This window comes from Numida meleagris, chromosome 2 (assembly GCF_002078875.1).
Source record: "Numida meleagris isolate 19003 breed g44 Domestic line chromosome 2, NumMel1.0, whole genome shotgun sequence".
In the NCBI taxonomy this organism is placed as follows: Eukaryota; Metazoa; Chordata; class Aves; order Galliformes; family Numididae; genus Numida; species Numida meleagris.
The window spans coordinates 51,745,962-51,767,857 of record NC_034410.1 but is presented as its reverse complement, the minus strand read 5'-3'; the positions used below and the strand labels follow the sequence as shown (position 1 = coordinate 51,767,857).

The following is a 21,896-nucleotide window of genomic DNA, read 5'->3' as shown; positions in this document are numbered from 1 at the left end:
TTGAATGCTTTTTCCTATCTCAGGGCTTAATAAACTTAGTTACAGCTAGATAGGCTTTGGGAACTTGTCAGTGTCTTTGTCGTAATTAATGTATTGGATGCAGAAAAATGGCTGTAGACTGGCATGAAAGTTAAGTAGTTGCCGCTGCATACAAGATATTGCAAGCTCTTTGATCTTGCCGTGTGTAATGCTACTCTCCACTGATCATCTTGCAGGTTCGGTGAACCTATTCTAGGAAATTAGGTACAGAAAATATACATCACAATATGAAAAGCTCTCTGGCTTGAAAGTCCACTTCTGCTAAGCTTGTGCTAAGCATGTTGTTATTCCTGATACAATCAAAAGGATATATTTGCTGTTTCTTCGTGAGATTATTTTGTTTTAATGTGGCCATTTGGAAGCCAGGCTGTGACGCAGGCTGTGGGGATGTGCTGGTGCAGAGTGGAGCAATTCTTTTGAACCTTGGATTGCAGCTCTGGTGACCTCACTCCTTGTGGCAGGGAAGCCAAGAAGCTGTTCTGTAGTTTTCCCAGGTAAACCACTCACTGTTAAAAGCCGATTTTCTTTTCCTGAATTTTGGATGCAGGTTTTTCATTTACCCTACTTATGAGTTCTTACTCTTAAATCCATGACAATTCACCTTGAAAATACAAAAGGGGAACATTCACACCTTCCTCTCCCCCGTGATATCCAATTACAGAAACATACAATTAGGGATATTAATGACAGATTATTAGGCATTAACCTATAATGTCGTGCTCTAATAACAAAAAAAAAAAAGGGTCACACTGTAGGATAATTATCTTGCTTTTCCAATAACATGCCCTAGTCATACATCTGTGATATCTTTTGACTTTCAGTACAAAGCGTAAGCAGCTGCAGTTGTTAGTGAGGGTGGTCTAGCATGGGTTGTTGAACTCACTAGCACTTAAGCCTACCCTCTGAAAACTCATAAGATACTAGGCTGTAGGATCATTGCAACTAGGCAGAAAAACAAAAAGGATATAGGCATCTGCCTTCACTATACACATATAGGAAGACAGAAACATTTCACAGAGGGATAAACTGAAGGATGGCAAGAGAAGGCTCCCTGAACAATGGGAACAGTGGTTCTGCTGTTTCTGCCTGCACAGCACTGGAGTGGTGCAATAGTCTGCAGAGGAAAAGAACAGTTGGAGGATTGAAGGGGGGTAGACAAGGGGAAAGGAAATGTAGTACAGGTGACCATGTAGCTTAAGAGCACATGGGGAAGTAGTCAGTGACAGAAAATGTACAAAGTTATATAAAGATACAAAAATGTGAAAGTGAGAGCAATGAAGAGAAAAAAAGGAAATGAAAATAAAGTATCTATAGACACCACCTTAGACTTTGTAATAACTGAACAGAGACACCTGCATTGTAGCATGTGGCCCTAGGAGATATGTTACAACTAAAAAATTTAGGTGTTCTTAGTTTCTTTAATTGCTCTGTTGACTACTTTTACTTTCCTTGTTAATTTGATAGCAGCAAAGGCAGAAGTGAACTTGCCACAGTTTTCTGGCTTGCCACTAATCTTTCTTATACATGCAGTTGTCCTTTCAAAGCATTCTAACCAGGCTAAGTTACACCTTTCAAGGAGCCATCCACAAGAAGACCCCTCAAGGCAACATTTCAAAGCTGGCTGAATAAATGATTTACCTCTTAAATATCAACATATACCTTTTCAGTGCAGCTGGAGAAAAACAGCAGAGAAAAAAAAAAACTTGCTGCTACTTTCAGTTTGACTCTGAATTAAGCAGACTTCTTTTCTACAAGTTCCAGTGCTTTTGATGAAGGCAGATACTACATGCAAAGTTCTCAGTATTTCTGAACATGCCGATAGGAGGCACAACTTGTGCTGTCATTTTTCAGATATGTGATAAACAGTAGGTTGAGACTATTTCCTTGAAAAAGGAGAAAATAACATGCTGAAATGACAATCTTGTTAAAATACTTCTATTATACTGTCCTGTCTTTGGCGATGTTACCAATGATGAAGATATTTGCTAGACAGTGCCAAGAAGCTATCTCTAAAATTATGTCCTCGTGGTTATTAATACAGAAATTGATTCAGATGCCTTATGCGATCAGTGGATGGGTTGTATCTATCCACCTGAGCAAGCCAAATAGCAAGAATGTGCAATACAAGCGCATGCTTGTGTGTGGTTTATCAGACATTACCCTCATCTATTATGACTGCCATGACTACGTGGGTGGTTTTCACAAAAGCTGAAGTTGGAGCCAATTCAAATCCCACCAGCCTGAGTTGCAGAAGGACTTTTGGGACATCCCAAGGCAACAGATGCTTGAATTTAGATGCTGAGGTCCAAGTTTAAATTGCATGATAAGTATTATTTCAATTTAATTGTAGTCTTTTGCCACACATATTTAATGTGTCAAGCTGATAACTCAGGACTGCAGTGGTTTATAGTGGTTTAAAGGCTCCCAGATGCCTGTGTTAGTGGCTATCAGTGTATTGTCTTAGCCAGGTAAGTAATCAGTGGGCAAAATAGAGGTAACCAGTAGTGATCATATTAAGTTTGCATAGATCAAGTAGCTTATCTCTGAATTCACAGCAATATTATTGTTTACTGTTCGGACTGTGATAGCAACTGGAAGCTGGACATGCTGGTGGAGCTTGGTGGTGCCAGGAGGAGGAGGAGGTGCCTTCCCCAGAGAACCTGCAGCCCCAGCTTTCTTACTCCAGCCAGAGACAAATAAGAAGAATGGCTATAGCTTTGTGAAAAAGCCTTTAGCTTCACTGCTCCCCTGCCTTTGGTGGAGGTGCCTGAGATCAACCTCTAACATCCGTGGAAAAAAGAATGATCTACATGAACTGCAGAGACCAGAACAGAAGATATGAATTTGCTGAAAATAGGGAGAATCTCTTAAGTTCAGCCTATATTTAGAAGATCCTCTATGGAGAAAACAAGTCTAATTAAAAACAGACCTTATTCTTGCAGTAACCCACCATTTCACATGTGACCCTGGGAGTCTTCCACCTCTCTGAGTCCTGCTTACCTTCAGTGTCAGGCCTGAAGACTGCCTTCTCCACCGGATCTTACTATTTTCAAGGCATGAGATGAACATTGCCCTTATTAGGAAGTCCTACTCTTTAATACTTATTTTTAGAAAACAGTACTTTTAATGATTTAATATCTCTTTTGGTAACTGTAGGCTTGGTGTTTTTGTGTACACTAATCTCCACTTAATCTCCCTTACTGCTGTGAATAGCAAGAGGGAAGGTATCTTTACGCAGAACTAACTTGGAAATTGTGCTTTTTTTTAATTAGCTGTTGAGAAGAAATCTGCTTTTCCACAAGTTGACTTACATACTTTTTAGTGGTATAACAGGTTCTGAGGAGAGATCTCTGTCACAGATAGCAATTGGAGCTTCCCTCATTATGAGGCAATTGCATATTGTATTCATTTATAAGATTCTCTAACTGCATTGTACAATTACTCCCATTGTGCTGAATGAAGTCTAGTTTTTCTCCTTCCCTTTAATACCCTAAATGCTTTGCAAGCTCTATGTAATTTTTAGAAAATCTGAGAACAAGAGCCATGGATCTTAGCACATCTCAGCTTCCCTTTTCTTATGTGCCACCTCTGTGGCATTTCAGCAAAGCAGCATACAGGAGCAACAAACAGTTGGTCAGAGATCTTAATGATGAATCCTTGCAGGCAACAATTCCATACCATGTTCTGATCTTCCACAAGCTGACTTCATTAGTATCTCCTGTGTCATCACTCCAAAGTCATCAGCAGCACCTCAGCTGCATGCTGAGGATTGTTCAAGGATGTGAACACAACATCTGGGCATCCATCCCACAAGGGACCAAGATGGCAAGGAAGGAGAATGGCCGCCCCTGTGAGGGATCCTCTGAGCTCCAGCGACATCTTTGTCCTTGCTTTTGGAAGCTAACCGACAACTGTGGGATTAAAAAGAATGTTTACAAGATCTCTGAAGACTTGTTGAAGTGTGTAGCACTTAACCTCTTCATGCAACATGCTGTCATAGGACTAGGCCAGAGAACAGCTGAGAAACAAGTAGGAGGAGACTAGAGATGTCATCAAGGCCTAGCCTGAAAGGGGAGAGGTCTGACCAGCTGGCTACCCTGTGTGACATCAGGCAGACAATGGGGATACTCTCCGTGCAGGGGCAGTGAGGAGCTTAGCAGAGCTGGAGCAGGCTGGGTGACTAACGCCAGCAGAGTGCTGGGTGTCTCAGGCATGCCTCAGCTCTCTGCAGATTTGCTTTGCCAGGGCTTATGATGGGCCACATGTCTGAGGGAAAAGCAGCACAGAATAGCAGCACTTGCTGTTCTCCACATTTCTCAGCTGCCAAATCACATTCCTGGATGGCACCATCCTGACATGCCATCATCAGGGTGCCCACAGCTGTTGGCCCTCTACTCTGCCCCATTCACAATGCCAGTTTGTGCTTGTGCAGGCCATGGCCTGCTGGACCAAGATGCCCTGTGAGCAGAGAGAGCAATGAGAACAGGCACGAGCACATGGTTGATTGGGAAGAAGTTCCTCTTATTTTCCGTCTTGCTTGTCTTGATGCAGTCAGACCATGAGACCAACCGAACTTCAAACCTGCTGGCAGCAAATTGCAGACCATTTCATTTTAGCCCTTCGTTAGCCAGGTTCCTTCAGTCTCAGTCAAAACCTCCTTGCTGGTACAAAAGCTCCATGTCTTTCTACTTCTACTCATGCAAATAGTCAGCAGCCCCCTAGGCACAGACATTTGTGTTCAATTACCTTGAATCTCATCACAAAAAGCAAATTTTGCCTGGCAGTTTCAGACTGCAACTTTGAAAGGGGCAAAACAAATGCCTTAGGTCACAGTCTGTTACATCTGATCAGCTCTCAAAATTTACAGCCTTTTTTCCTGGTATGTGGTGTTGGTGTCAGCCATGTTCCTCACTTTATTCTGCATCCAGCAGAACAATCAGTGTACCAGGCTCTGAGAACAACAGCTGGTTAGCACACCAGGCTGGGCATGTCCTGCTCCTTGCAGGACACGTCTTAAAAGAAACAGATATTAAACAGATTGTCCATTTTGAGGAAAAAAATAATGTAAATTGTGATTTAAGGAAAGCTGAAAACACAAGCCAGCAAGAAAAAAGCTCTTGATGTCCTTTCCTTATGAGCTGTCACCATTTCTCTATCAAAACACAGTTACTTCCTCTGCTGCAACTTTTCACACTGCTCAAGTTCCTCATGGGAAGTGAAGAAAGCCCAGTTGAGAAGCAGATTGGGAGGGAGAGAGATGAATGATTGTGCAAATGGCACAACTTGGGGATTTGGGGCATAAGATTTCCATTACATTAATATGGCTTTTTTGGGGGGGGTTGCTACTAGTACTAGCTATCAACAGATGTTCAGTAAAAAAAGGTGTAAACCTGAATATTAAGACCTCTTAAAACCAAATTAACTAGTTAACAAACTAAGCCTTTGAATGAGTAATAACGTGCATTAAAACTGAATGCTAGAAACAACAAAAGTTATATCTAGGTTATATTCATAGTTTTCCTTGGGCGAGATACGCATGTGGGCATCTCAGCAGAGAGGTGAGTTGAGGAAGTTTACCAGTACCACAGTGACCCTGAAGTTCGCCTCTCCACCCTCTCTAAACTGTGGTTGTCAGCTGTGCAATACCTGACTAATGCATACTTGAGGGATGCAAGAGGTGATTTTCACAACAGGATTCAAATGGCGTTGCCTAGGTCATATTTCTGTAACTGGGTTTGTCCTTTGGGTTTACTAAACAGCTCTCACTAAGTATAACGCTTGTGTTACGCCATCCTGGCACAAGGATTTAGGTCTCATATTTGCGTTTAGAAATCCCATACAACTTCCCTACGCATTCGGATGTCTGTGTTCCTACATCAAAAGGATGTAGCTGCCCTTTATTAATTCTTCAATGCTTTTAAATGCTGTGAGGGCTATTCCTCCCTTTCCCGCAGCTGAGAAGCAAGAGCATAAGCTGGTACTCAGATGCTTGGTCAGGTCCTGACCTGCCACAGCCAGGCCTGAAGTAATGTGATGCTTTGCCACTGACAACTCCTCTAGTTTCTTACCAACCTGCTGTGGGCAATAGCATTAGATCAGGCTCCTTGGGCTGCACAGTCTCACTCTTACACAGAGAAAGGGAAGAATTGATTGCCTTTCTTGGAGGTATTCCCTCTGCTGTGTCATTCAATTCATATGCCACGACCGAGTCTCGTGAAAAGGGCAAACTGGAAGACGGTGTGAAGGGCGATGCAGGAAGGAAGAAAAATAGGCTTGCATGAAACTTCCTGTTTACCTCATGGCTTAGGGTAAAAAATAAGAAAAGAAAGAAAAACCAGAATGCACACGCACTGGCTACACTACCTTTGCTGGCATAGATTGGCTCTGCAGCTCAAGATTTCAGGCCAAACTTGCTCCTGCTGCAAGTGTGTTTACTTTACAGGAGTTTACTCGAGAGAGATCTGGCCTGTGGAGTCTGAATGCGTTAGTTAGAATGTGTTACTGTGCTAGTGAGCATACATGGGAAGCGCCAGAACATTGTGCTGGGCCCTGGCTCCCTGCCACACCCGGGAGGTCATTTTCTTCTCAGCAATTAGTAAAGTGGTGGCATCACTAAAAGAAGTGAATAAACACATTCAGCCCAGTTTGGTCCCCAGTTTGCTCTGTTCTCACCATGATGCCTTCTGGGTGCACTGTGGGGCCCCAGTGAGACTGAGCTTGGCCACTGTGTGCTGTGCTTTCATTCAGGCCTGCTTGGCTGGGCAGTTGGAAAAGGCTTTTAGAAAAGAGGAGGTGGGATATAACCCTTTAGTTTTCTTCTTTCACAACAAATGTCTGTCCTTTTTCTTTTCAGGGAGGAAAGATGCCAGCTTCTCTAACAATAGTGGTGCAAATGGCCATTTTTATGGGGCTGTTCAGCGGTGGGGGATGTGTGGTTATGTATGATCTTATGCAAAGTAAGTCTCAGTGCTGTTAGCAACCTTATTTCTCCTCTGCCCTTTTCATTTGCTTTTGTGTAGTGGGAAAAATAGAAGCATGTAAGATCTGAAAAGCATATGAAGTTAAGGGAAGTGTGGCGGAAGCTTCTGGGTTCAACCTCTACTTCATGTAATGCCAGGGTTGATTCTAAAGCACTGCTGTACCCATTTGCAAAGGTGGGAATTATGCATACAGCAGACTGCTGTGGTCACTAGGGAAGACTGGTTTCTGGGAGATTTCTTGGGAATTAGGATGAAATAAAAGGTTAGTCGGTAATGTTTCTTTTATTACTGGGATTTTACATCTGGGAAGGAAAAAGAACTACTTTAAGGAGGATCTGCGAGAATGTATTCAAGACTAGCAGTTTTATCAGTAGATCTCTTTGTGGTGCTATCCCATAAACACCACAAGCCTGTGAGGTGCTAAAGGTTTCCTTAATTTCTTCTGAAAACTATGAAGGCAGTTAAAAGTGACCAGCACTGAGGAGAACAGGACAAGAAGAGAAAAGCTAGGCAGGTAACCATCACTGCTCACAGACCTAATTGCCACATGTCTTTGGTTGAGAATTCAAATGATTAGTCCAAGTGTATGTTGGTTTGTTGTTGTTGTTTTGTTTTGTTTTTAAATTGTTTATTTAGCATCAGAACAGAAGGAGGATTTGCCTGTCTGAGGAGGTCCTAGGGGCTTCTGGATCCTCTCCCTCTCCCTTGCTGCTTCTACCAAGTGATAGTGCTTTTCAGCTACTTTCTTATCATACGATGCTGCCAGAAAAGTGTAGCCAAGCCTGTTCCTCAAGCCCTCAGATAAGCTGTGAAATCTCCCCTTCATTTTACACATTATTAATAACAAATCAGACAAGGCTGGAAAGCAGGCTTTAATTTTAGGCAGCTCATGCCCTTGAGCTCAGGAGTATATGACAGACGTTCGATCCTCTTATGCTTTAAAATATTGAAGTCGGCTTTAAAACAAGGACATTAGTATTTTTAAAAAATTTCAGCTTCAGCACTGCTATCCAGAAAGCTCAGGAAAAGTTTCTCCCTCTACTGAAAGTAACACAGCTCATTCCCTGCATCAGTGAGCCCATGTCACCGAATGGCTCAATGCGGTCTGCATCTTGATCTGCTGCAATACCAATAGCCCCTAAACATGTGTCTGGTTATTCAGTAGCAAGCCAACTGGGCTGCTTAAATGAGACTTTTTGTACTGAGGGGTATGTCAATGTGTAGCTGGCACACTGGGAAACTCCCTCCCTTTGCCCACGCTCAGGGCTGTTCCAGTTTCTTCTGCCCAGTGTATAGAACTGGCCTGTACTGGGATCTGTGAGGAGCAAGCAGTTTCCTTAATGGAGGGAGCAGGGGGGAGAGGAGCGCTTGCCTCCCATTCCTTCAGGCTGAAATGGTTTGCATGCACGTGATCTCTTTGAAAGCTTGTACATTCAGGTGATTGTATTTCTACTGTCTGTCTTCACGCCCACTCCCTCCCTTATGGGAGCAGTTTCCCCAGACAACCCCAGCATGCTTTCAGCTTTCCTACAGAAAACACGCAGACAAACAGATTAGCTGGGCATTTCACATTCACTGCTCAAAGTGAGACGCTGCTGGGCATCATGACGCCTGAGCAGGGGCATCATGAAACTCAAACTTTTATTCCCACTGAACTGGAGGATGAACACAACATACTTTTAACAGGGTTTGAGTGGCTGCTTGCCATGGTCCACCGGTGCTAAAGGGCCAGCATGTTGAGGTCCCTTTTGCTGGAGCTCCCTAGGATAGCCTATGGGGACAAGAGGACCATGCAGACTGCAGCCTAGCAGAGCTGTTTCTATGCCACCTGGATACTGTCTGCTTGCAGGAGATGCCTCTAATTAAGGAGAGTGGGCAACACCACTCAGTCTCATGCTCAGATAGTGATATAGATGGGGAAAGACCAGGAAACAAATTGTACACCTTATTTTAAACTCTTTGGAAGGCGAGAGCAAAGTTGTCAGAGTAGGATTTTACTGTGTGCGCACTCTGAGGTTGACACTGCTCTTCTTGATGTCAGCAGAATGAAGTTAGGCTGGTGTGAAACACATCTAGAAATCTCATCTGGCAAGCCTTAAGACTGTCTGTAGCCAAATCACTTCCTCCATAAGGAAGGCTGGCATGTTTCCAGCCTCACAGTTCTGCTTTATGGAGTGGTCATCAAAGAACAGCACTTCCTAGCTATACTTGGTGGCCAGACATTGACAAATAGCAGTTTACCACAATTGTCCTCCATATGCCAGCACTGCCGTATCCAGTCTATTGTGCTATTGTTGTTGTTTGACCATTAATGGCATCTCTTTGTGCCTCAGTTTTAATATATCCTTCGGTAGAGCTGCAGTTTCTTGGCTGCCTCTAGAAAAGCTGTGTCAGAGCCACAGCAGGAGTTACGTAGCTGCAGCAGCTGTTGCTGCCCCACATCAATGTATGTGAAATAGATATTCCCTATTTCTGAAGTATTTTCTGTACTCCTTTAAAAAAACTGAATTACATTCAGAATGCCTTCAAAAACTCATCCTTATGCCTTTTTTTCCTTCTTTTTACCCTCTTTTACAAAATACACAAACATGACAAACAGGGACACTTGATCATAAGCTGTACATCAGTGTGGAACAGGCTGTATTCAGAGCTCTATTCATTTAAATGTACTGAGTAATGTTACAGTCAGCATTGCTTCTCTGAAGTAAGGATTCATTTCTTCCTTTAGCCAGGTTTCTCCTAATAAATAGTTCTGAACTATTTTTCAGGTTGGATGTGGGAGTCCGGAGGAAGTATGTTTTTCATAGAATCATAGAATGGCCTGGGTTGAAAAGGACCTCAAAGATCATCGAGTTTCAACCACCCTGCCATGGGCAGGATTGCCAACCACTAGACCAGGCTGCCCAGAGCCACATCCAGCCTGGCCCTGAGTGCCTCCAGGGACAGGGTATCCATAACCTCTCTGGGCAACCCGTTCCAGTGCATCACCACCCTCTGAGTGAAAAACTTCCTCCTAGTATCTAACCTAAACCTCCCCTGTCTTAGTTTAAAACCATTCCCCTTTGTCCTATCACTATCAACTCACGTAAACAGTCATTCCCCCTCCTGTTTTTATGCTCCCTTCAAGTATGGGAAGGCCACAGTGAGGTCTCCCCAGAGCCTTCTCTTCACCAAGCTAAACAAGCCCAGTTCCCTCAACCTTTCTTCATAGGAGAGGTGCTCCAGCCCTCTGATCATCTTGGTGGCCTCCTCTGGAGCTGAAAGAGCTCCACGTCTTTCTTGTGCTGGGGATGCCAGGCCTGGATGCAGTACTCCAGATGGGGCCTCACAAGAGCCAAGTAGAGGGGGACAATCACCTCTCTCTCCCTGCTGGCCACCCCTTTTTAATGCAGCCCAGAACATAGTTGGCCTTCCAGGCTGCAAGCGCACACTGCTGGCTTGTGTTCAGCTTCTCGTCTACCAGAACCCCCCAGTCCTTCTCCACAGGGGTGCTCTCAAGGAGTTCTTCCCCCAGTCTGTATAAATACCTGGGTTTGCTCTGGCCCAAGTGCAGCATCTTGCATTTGGCCTTGTTGAACCTCATTAGGTTCACATGGGCCCACATCTCCAGCCTGTCCAGGTCCCTCTGGATGGCTTCTTTTCTCTCCAGTGTATCAACTGCACTGCTCAGCTTGGTATTGTCTGCAAACTCACTGAGGGTGCACTCAATTCCATCGTCTGTCTCATTGAGAAAGATGTTGAGGAGCACCAGTCCCAGGACTGAGCCTTGGGGGACACCACTCGTGACCGGCCTCCACCCTGACATAGAACCATTGATCACAACCCTTTGGCTGTGACAAGCCAACCAGTTCTTAATCCATCAATTAATTAATTAATTTGTTTGTTTATTTAAAGTGGACAACCTCCTCACAAACCCATTTCTCCCATGTAGAAAGTTTTGCCAGAACACAGTATTATCAGCAGGCTTTGCAGCATCTGAACAACAGTCCTTCTGCCCTGGAAGCCCTGGGTTCACAACATCCACCTGACAGATAGGAGCAATCATGTGTACACTGAAAGAGCACCGGTAATGCTGGAGAGACTGTGCCACAGAGTGGCTTCCCCAGTAGTCTGCACAGGTGAAAAGAGACTTGCTTTTCAGCAAGTCACAAGTGACCTGAGAGCAGGAGTCCCACTGCAAGGCAGTAGGGTGGGATGCCAGTTGATTTGGAGAAGGAATGGATTTCCAGGCTTAAATCTGTAGCTCTGATGAGAAGAACTAGAAACAGCAAGAAAGGTGTCTTCATTTTGTAACATGGGCACACTGCAGAATGCTAAGGGACCTTCCAAGTCAGTGAATCCTTCTCTTACTGCAATCATTTTCAGAAATGCATCAAGATCTAGCTTTCAAATAGCAGTTGCCTCCCTTCCCCCAAGGTGTGTTCCACGTTAGTTTTCAAAGCTTTGTTCAGAAGAGTTTTATAGCCACTCACAAACTGCACAGTGGAGCTTACAGCACAAATGGCATGACTTTTAAAGCACCTGTAAGCCTTCACAATAGAGGATAACTGCCTGACACAGGGCTGAGTACTCACATTACATAGTCACTGGAGAATGCTGTGCTGGGTGATGGAGTATTGCACAAGGCTGATCTGCATCATCCCAGGGCTGGGCTGAGGCAAACCTCACAAATACAAGTCAACTTCCTCTCTGGGTTGCTATCTGAAAAGAACTTCGCATCAGTGTTTTCACCCAGAAACTTAAGTCCATTAGAATAGGACTGGCTGTTCTTCCCTGGTTTCCCTGGAGACCCGGGACATCCCTAGAGACCTTTTCAGACAGTTCACTGAGGGATTGTGTCCGTTTTGAATCATTTTGTTTGTTACAATTTTTCTGACTGTTTTTGACCAAAGGCAGTAGGGAATGCACTACATACTGCAGGTGAAGGAGGAGGTTGACGGGGCAAGAAAATCAACCTTTATAATCAACTCACATAACATAACTCACTCTTCACATCTCACTCCAGCCTGACTTTACCTACATGATACCCTCAGAAAAAAACATTTCCCAGGTTTTAGAGATTTTGCCAGGCACCTTATCTAAGGCCAAATACACAGGGCAAGCACACAACCTCCTACGTTGACTGAGAAGAAGAAAAGAACTTTTCCCACTAATATTTTTCTGTGTCACCTTTAAAGAATGCTAGTCACTTGAGTGACTCAGGGTAAAATCAAAACCCGGCCTTCTGGAGACTTCGCCCAAGACATAAACCACCAGCTTTCTTTCCCAGTTTTTCATGCTTTCAATCTTGGTGAACGTTCATGTTTTCATGAAATAAACTAGTTAAGCATCTTTGATGATTATATCACAGATCAATTTACTGACTACACAGCATTCCTGTCTCCTACGTACTGGTTCTGTTTCAGAACTCCTGGCATTTTCCATTTGTGAGCACAAGTATTATACATGAAACATTTATATTATTCAGATATCAGACTGAGTACAGTTAGTTAAGATCTTCAGCACCAAGAACAGCTTTGTTTACTAACTAACCTGAATAGCAGAATTTGTGGCACTGATAAAATAATTGAATGTCTTATTACCTTGATGCATCTTAATGGACTGAGTGATCTGTAGATAGACAACCTACAGGCTTGTTATGGTTATGGGAAGTTCTAACACAATACAGGTCACCTCTGGATCACCATGCATTCTGGTGAGGAAAGGTGTTTGCTCATAAATATTTCAGTGAGTGAGTGGTTTTCCCTGGGGGTTGCAGCTGTAACACTGTACATTCTTTCAGCAGAGATCAATGTATGCCAGAACAGGCATGCTTGTATAACCACGTACACATTAGCCATTAGAAAAGCTTAATGAAATGCTTGAAATACATTAAAAAAAAAAGAGCGTTTAAGCTAAAAGAGAGGTAGTTTTGTTGTGTCTTTGTCTGCAGAAGGAATAAATGTCCATTTCAGTAACATGCTTCATTGAATCTCTAACATACTTTTACATCTGTAGATAAAGTTACCAGTATCTGGAACAAAGTCAGTGGGGTGCATTTTAGTTAACTCAGAAATGGATCACTTCCATCAATGGTGCGTACTGGGGGAAGTACTGGGAGATATATATAGATGTGGGGATAGAAGTGGTAGGAGACAACAGTGGAGCAGGATGCGTGGTTTAGTCATCTGTGTTGCTGAGATCATCACACAAAGGAAGAGGAAATCCATATCTGAAGATCTTGTGAAAGGTTATTGTCATCATTATGACAAAAATGTAGATTAGTTGAGAAACATGTTGAATACGTCTCTATGAATAAATATTTAAGAACAATGTGAGCCATTCATTTGTGTGAAATGTCTTCTGCAAACTGTAACTTCGCATACACGTAGACGCTGTGAGCACATATAGGACATTGTTCCCCCCACTCCTCCTCCAAAGGAGATGCTGAGGTGGTTGTACAGCAAGCCCAACTTCAGTCTGGTATTATGTGTTGAGGTAAGGGAGTTATCTTCCATGTTAATCAGAGTGAGTCAAGGTAAGCTAAATATCATGATAGATAACAGTTATCTTACAGAAGTTGGTAGGATGCTCTGACTTTACATCATGTAGTATTGACTTTACATTCTTGTAGTACTGAAGCCTGAAAATCTCAATTTTCAAGGTGAAATTGATTTTTGGAACTAAGCATTACAGCATAATTCAATCTCCATCTTCCACTGCAAAAGAGGAAATTATATTTGATGAAAATCTCCTCACATGTTCTTGAGGAGAACTTCTGTTAGCTGTATTTAGAAGCCCGGAGCTGCAGCATTTTTGCTCAGTTTCTACCAGCCATATGATATTGTTTTCTTTTCATAATTAGATAAGTGCAACTTGGTGGATTTGTGTTTAGAATGGTGGTAGGAATCAAAGTTCAAAGGTATGGGAGGAAGACACAGAACTGGGACTTCAGAAATCCAGGGCCAGACCTGGCCTCCTTCCTAGTGACCAGAAGTGCCCTTGAGGTCCACAGGCATCATTTAGGCACATCTCTACTTCCCTGGGGATCTGGACCCTGGCATTCTCACTCCTCACCATACTTTCCTCACAGATGGACGGAAATAACAGCTCCTCCCTATTTCACAGAGTGAGTGTGAGGATAACTAAAGACTGCAAGATATTAAAATACGGTAGTAAGTGAAGTGTATCAGAGTTTTATTTTAAAAAGAACTCTCCACACATTTCTATCTGCAACCTGGAAAGAGAATGCATCTTTTGCAGAACGATTTGTGGTAGATGAATCTATCAAACTCAACTTAGTATGGAGCGCACACATAGATAGGCTTGGAGCTTGACAGCACTTAGTGTCTTTGCACATGGCTGAGGAGCTAAAATCATTTGTTCTTGTACAATCCTGAAACCTCTGGGAGGAATAACAAATGTGTAAATGGGCCATCCTGGCATGGTCCCACACAATACGCACACGTAAGGCCCAAGAGGCAACAAGACACAGTTAAATGACACGGGGAGAGGAGCTCCAAAGCAGGGCAGTCTGTCAATCAGGTTTTTTAATTCAATTCTTTTTTAAAAGAGGCCAGCTGAAAAAAGGGAAAATGTGGAGTGCGTGAGCCAGTTTGAAGCTGAAAAGGGAGTGTTTGCTCACAGACAGGGATGGGAGGCTGCAGAGCTTCCTGCTTGGAGGTGAGGGAGGCCCAGGGGCTGTGAGGAGAGGTGGGTGGCTTGCTGTTCCTGCCAAGGGACACCTGCAGTTCCTGCCCCAAAGTGAGAAGAGAGTCAAGGCTCCAGACCATGCCAAGGGAGCAGCACTTCTGTGCACTGTGCCTGCTGACTGTCAGCAGCGAGGTGATTACATGCTGTGGGTCAGATTGAGCCGGAGGGCTGGCATGGGACGAGCTCTACTGTAGATTCATTGCACAGAGGTGCAGCAGTCTCATTACCTAATTGTATGTACTTGGCATTGACTCCAGTAAAAGCAGAGCTGGGTGCCTGCCAGGAGCTTTAAAACTCCTATCTTGGTGTGCTGAAATAATAGCACTTCCGAGCTGGAAAGTCCACGTGAGCAGGCTCTCAGAAGCAGGTTTGTAGCGTAGCTTTGGGGAAGCAAAAGACTCTCATCCTGCAACCAACAAATGCAGTTTCTCTTTTCCTTTGAGTAGCCACTCTTGTACCCTGTCAGTTTTTCAGTAATCACACAGAGCGATCAGACAGTGTTCAAACTCACCCAAGCTAGGATAATTCCTTAGCAACGCAGCCTGGCTCCAAGGCAGGAGAAGAGCGAAGCATGGAATGCACCAACGGGATGAGGGGGAAGAAAGGCACAAGGCATGGAGTTGTCAGTGAGAGGGGAACAACCTAGCTGAAAATAGCTGCTGGGCTTTTATTCAGGTTGCAACAAATAGGAGCATATATCCCAGATCTGCAGTGCTGGGCTGTGCTACGCTATTGGGAAATACGTCTTTTAGAAATCGGCACTTGCAAACTGAGTTTTAAAGTAACTATGAGAATTTTTTTTTTTAAGAATAACAAAGGCATGGAATGATTTCTGTCTCCATGCCTGCTGTTTTTGGTACCCATGTTACTACTAGACTGAAAGTGACTGAAAGAAGTTATGTCTTGGTTTGTGTCAGCTAGTGCCTGCAGGATGTCACCTTGAAGCTGCGGGATGGTCAGAATATTCCAGTCTACCACTCCCCTGTGGAAAGTGTCAGCATGCATGGAGGCTGAAAGTCCAGGGCAGTTGTGTCCCAACCTGTCATCGAATCGAGGGAGCCATTAATTGATTGCATCACACTGTGTGCAGGGATGTACTCAATTGTCACTGAGGACAATTTCACTTAAGTGGATGCTCTGAAGACAGTTTTGTCTCTACCATTGACCTCTGTCACCACTGTCACCATTGTCATTTCTTTCATTTGTTGGTTTACTTTTGTGTTCAGTAAGTGCCTAACATAAAGATATTGCAACAAGTGTTACGGTTACCAGAGGTCACGTGTTGTGTCCTGCATGTACTGGAAATGTGAATATGAGTTTGCAATAAACAAACTGGCAGGAAATGGGGCTTTTCTAACAATCGTGGACCTGAATCTGGATGTTTGGGTTGCTCTTTCATATGGCTCAAGGACTAAGTCATCTTCTCAAAGTGATTTCCTCTCTGCTTGCTTTCCCCTCACTTCTCAATAAGGTATTGCCTAGAGTAGCCAAGATGCAGCTTAGGCAGCATCCCCCTTCACTAAGGAGTATGACCTGCAGCAGGGAGATTTGCACTCTCACCACTGTCATCAAAAAGCTCACGAGATAGTGAAGGCCACAGATCATAACTTATAGGTTCCAGGAGGAGGCTCACTGCATGCATCTGCTCATGCTGAAGATAGCTATGAATGAATCACTCATATCAGCAGCGTCAGAGACAAGTCAGGGTAAGCACATTCAAAATCTCTGTTCTGGTTAGGGAAGAAAACACTCAGAAGGTGCAGAACAAGTAAATTACTGCCATAGTACAGTCAGACTACAGCAGGAGATATCAATTTTGCCTTGTTTTGCCTTAAGTGGATGAAAGGGGCACAGCAAAAGCACCTCTGTGATAAACTGTTTAAGGAGGAAAAAGTATGTGAGCTTTAGTTTGGGCCTTACAGTTGGCTGCCCAGGATGAACACTGCCTGCATTGTGAACCTGGGTAAATTCCCAAATACACCAGCAGGATTAGGACAAACCAAGGAGGAAAAAGTGTGTCCCAGCTTTAGGTCTGAAGTCACTGCTGTGCAGTTTCAACAAACAGTACAAAATGTGCAATTTAAAAATGTCAGCATTACACCACTGCAGCCTGTGCAGCAAGGCCATGCAGGGACAGGAGGTCTCCGGCCACCTAGTGCCTCGCAACAGCTCCAGCTTTCAAGTGGCTGCTGGGCTGGTAGGGATCAAACAGCTGACAAGGACTTCCCTGGGTGCTTCTTTCACTCTTTACATATCCCCAGAGGAGCTGCGGCTGTGGAGAGCAGCGCCCTATTTCTGTGCTCTGAGCATCTGCTGCATGCTGCCATCACTGTATTGCTGCTATGCGCTGAGTGAGCTGGGGCTTGCAGTGTCTGCAAGGTGTACAAATGCCCAAGGAACTTGGCCACAGTCACCCCAACCAGTGAGATCACTCCTTTCTGCCCTGGCTCCTTGATGGCACATGCAGCATCCCCACTCACATGGCTGTGCCATTTCACCATTGCCTGGCCCAGCCATAATGCCCGGCTGGAGCAAAATGTTCCTGCACAAACCTTACTGGCAAAATGGGAAATTTTATTGCCTCGCTTTAGGGAATCAGTTTCTGAACAGATTGTGTCTGCCACTTCTCCTCCAGAGAGCCAGCAAGGCGCCCTTTTAACTTGAGGCTCCTAGGCATCCTGACAAGACCATGAGCTCATCAAAGCTGTGAGAATAGGCAGTATCATCATATTTCACCACTTTTTTTTTTTTTTCTCTAATTCAAATCTTTAACCTGGATATGGAAGAAAGCAATGAGCAGAACTGGAAGCCAGCAGGTCAGGGGACTGGGGCAAGAGGAAAGTCACATTCAAATCCCTGCTTTTGTTAGATGGCCTAAAGTCAGCAAACATACAGTTCCTAACATCTTGACCTTGAAGAGCTTCAGAAGCCACTTCCTCTGTGTTTGAGCTATTTTAGGATGCACTTATTGAAAGGGAGAAAAAAGTAGCAAGTTGGCATGCTGGGCTCTGAGCCATGTGGCTCCCATCAAGCACCCTGCAGCCCATGGCTGCTCCTCACAGAGGATGCAGGTGCAGTGGGAGTAGCCAAGAGCTGCAGCAGCCAATAAAAGGAGAGCAAAGGTCTCAAAACCACCAGAAGCTGCTGAAAGCCCAAATAACATAGTTTAGTGGGAAATAGTGGTAATAGGTGGACGGTTGGACTGGATGATCTTAGAGATCTTTTCCAACCTTGGTGATTCTATGATTCTATGGACTTCAAGAGTGCTCGTAGGCACCTTTCTCCCTTACCATCTTTTTCAAAGAAACACTGGAGCAAATTAGGTTGCATTTTTTTTGTTAGATCACTGGAGCTCTAAACATTATAATTACATTGTGTCAGATGTCACTAAACACCAATGTAGACAATTGCTTCATTTTTAATCCAGAAAACATTTATCTTTTGATAAAAAACCCTAAAAAAGTAGTTAAATTTCATGTAGAAAGTCGCTTTTCCAATCATGGAGCTGTTAAGGTGAGAAGCCTCAGATCTTTTTGTTCATCTGCCTCATCTGCAGTGGCTGGAACAGATTCCCTGGGAACCGGCTCCAGCTGGGTTTTGAAGATCTCCGGAGAAAAATCCACAGCCTCTGAAAAACCTGTTTCAGAGTTCAACCATTCTCACAGTAAGAAGGACTTCACCTCTATTTAAATAGAATTTCCTGCACTTCTACCTGTGCCCATGGCCTCTTGTCCTGTCATTGAGCACCACATCCGGTTCCACCTTCCTTCCACAGGTATTTATGTACATGGGTAAGATCCCCCAAAGCCATCTCTTCTCCAGGCTGACAATTGCAGCTCTTAGTCTCATTGACAGCTGCTGCAATACTTTAATCTTATTAATCATTTTAAGTATGTTAAATAATTTCTTTTAAATTGGCTTGAAAATTTCTCTAGTTCCTTTTCTGTTTGTTTGCTTGGACAAAATACTCATCTTCCTCATGGCCTTTGTTGGATTATGTTTGTTTCTTACTCTCTAGTTTTATTTCAGTAGATTCTGGCAGGAGTCATCACTCTGAACAAAACCATGAAGAAGTCAAGCTGCTCAGGGCAAGGACCTATTTACCCCTGAAGAACAACAAACAAGCACTGTTTAGCAGAGTTACAACACTTGCACCTAGCTGAGTTGGATCTGATGAGTACAAAGGGGCTGTATAAACCCAGATGTTTTAAAAACAGTAGTCTGTCTCATGGAGAGTAAGCAGGCCAACATGTTCTTTTTCAGGCATGCTTCTCCACTTATAATAGGGTTTTGCCCAGCTCACAGGCCCACCAATTCACTCTAGCCTGGGCAGATATGTTGCATTGCACAGGGAGCATGAGTCATTTTGATTCACATTCCATGCAGAAACAAGGATATACCCAGTTCTTTCCCACCATTTGCCTGCATCTTCTCCACTTGTTAAAGCAAAAATCATTTTCCTTAATGTTTTCTGAAAAGAATCAAAGCAGTTAAGTTCTCTGTGTTTACAGGAATAAAAACACAAACCCTTGAAGTAATTAAGTTTGTTCTCCCTCTAACTTTGCAGTAGCTGTTCTGGGCCTAATGCTGCATTTCACTTTGAAAAATCCTAACCTATTCTTAACTAAGAGAGATTTTAACCACACCCACTTGGACTTAGCTTTCCCCCCCAACATTTTACAGAGCTTTCAGGTTGTATTTTTATGGAAACAAATTATGTTAATTTTACAGAGCAATACAGTTGCTGGTTGTCTTGTAACAGGAATGATTAATGAAATTATGTATCATAGAACCATAAAAGTTGGAAAAGATCTCTAAGTCCAACTGTCCACCTACCAACAATACTGCCCACTAAACGATGTCCCTAAGTACTGCATCTACCCTTTCCTTAAACACCTCCGGGGACTCTACCACTTCCCTGGACTACCTGTTCCAATGCCTAACCACTCTTTTAGAGAAGAAATTCTTCCTAATACCCAACCTGAAGATAGTGGAAGAAGAGGAAATAATTTTTTTACCCAATATCTAGATGATGCTCTTTCCTCACAGGAAGCATGTCAGCCAAGCAACCTAGTTCTGGACACACCTCCACATTGAAGGGGATGTTAGAGTTTTGCTCCATAGTACACATTTCTGCATGATTTGTTAAAAATGGATTAATGCTGATTGACACCTGCTCCACCATGTTCTGGACATTAAATTACTCCAAATTTCACAACTTTAATTGCTATTTAACTACCATCTTTCCAGCCCTGCATCTTCAGCCACCTGAAGATCAGACATCTGATGTAACAGTCCTAGATTTAACTAGGAACGCATTTCTAGGTTTAGTATATACCAAGAAAAACAACAACAACAACAACAACAAAAAACAAAGTTTACATGGATAATGTGGCTATTTATTAATCCTAATGACAGATTAATTCAACATCTGTAAATGATGCATCATGAAGATGTCTACAATGCAAACATATTGCTTTAGAGTGGAAATTACTGGTGCACTTTATGGACCAAATAAAATTGAACAAATACTTAATACAGAAAACTAAAATATCCTTGACACCTATGTGGGTGTCAAGAAAAATAATTTTACAGACGTTCTTAGAGAGCAACTAGGGCATTAATTTGAACAGGAGACTTCATATGACATACTACAATCCAGTTCCAGCAATGTACTGCTTCTTAGCTAAAGCCAAGGGCAAAGGTACACTGGCACCAAGCACAGAAGAGTTTAAGCTGTAGTAGCTTGTAATGCAATACCATACTTGAGCTTTAATACTGATTCCAGTAATATTCCAATTCTGCAGCAGAGGCTTGCATACCTTTTGGAAGTCCACTGGAAATCAGTAAGTGCTGACTTGCCATGGAATCCAGTATTGTGAGGCCCATCTTCTTCCCTGTCTCCTGCCAGCACCACCAGTAGAGAATGGGCATTAATTCTTAGTTGCATTTCTTAACAGCTGTCAAGATTCACCTGGTAGATTACACGTTGGAATTCATTTGTTGTACACTGGGTCCCTCAATTGAAGAGTGCAAGAAATGAAACAAATGGCAAAAAATTCTACTTGACCAAAAAAAAAAGATTTTAATAGAACATTGGTGACAATAAATTACAGTCTCTTTCTTTGTGGTGAACAGAGCAATGAGTAAAGACAAAAAGCTCTACTTTCAACCCAGCATTCAGTGTTTATCCCAACAGCTGCAAAGGGGGCAGACCTGCATATTTCAGCCCCACTCCTACTGCATGTAGACAGTTCACACCTCTTGCATCTTAATGATAAAAAACAACAGTTCTCCAGCTGCGTCCAAGAGCACCTGTACTTCTCTTTCACTTCTTCCACCTTCCTGCATCCAAGCACACAGCAGTCATGCTCCCAGCATTGCTAAGGCAGCCCACACACTGCTGCCCAGAAATGATGTCTGGAGATCTGGAGAGCAGAGACTGGAACAAAGAATGAGGGCCAAGGAGCTGACTCCTTTTCCCGTCTCCTCTCCCACCAGTACTTCACAGCATAAGCAGCTTTTTTCCTGAGGATCCACATGTGCACGCAGTCATCCACATTCAAGGATCTGCAGAGGATCTGCTCTTCTGAAAAAGCACTTGATTTGCTCTGTCTGAACATGTTGCCTCACCAGTAACTAAGTTTCTCAAAAAAATTAGCCTCAGTACCCTGCTTCCACACTGTAGGGAAGGAGTGCCTCACAGCTCTATCCACACTTAGAGAGGAATAGAAATTGCTTCAAATGTGTGGGAGTTGCTGACGGTCCTGCGTTATACATTAGACAAATTTTCCTATTATAGGGCTGATCTTAGATGCCTTGCTTATACTATTAAACTTTCCCAACTTTATACAGATTCTTAATAATGCTAAAAAACACTGTACAAAAATACATTAAGGCACAAAAAGATAACCAAAAAATGCAGCCCACTGTAGGTCTCAAAGCAGTCAATTCAAAAGAAGCTGGCCTTGTAAAAGTACATACTTCATTTTTACATATTAAGCTTCTTTGTCAATAACAGCAAATATAGGACAAATGCGTTCTGCTCAACGTCAGTTCTCCTTAGTACAAATCACCATTCCCAGCTGAGGCAGGATCTGTGATCACAGGAGAAGTTGAAATTGTTTATAGGGCCCTTAAACAATTTGCTGTGAGCAATCATGAATTATTACACATTTAGGTATG

The 21,896-nt window shown here is 43.3% G+C and overlaps 1 long non-coding RNA gene across 1 annotated transcript in view; it reads left to right on the top strand.

The window, feature by feature from the left end:
- LOC110393201 overlaps positions 1–20,821 on the top strand; it is a 59,411-nt gene extending 38,590 nt beyond the window's left edge. Inside the window, exon 3 of the long non-coding RNA XR_002434879.1 lies at positions 18,268–20,821. This is a non-coding gene — a long non-coding RNA (uncharacterized LOC110393201). The remainder of the gene's footprint in view (positions 1–18,267) is intronic.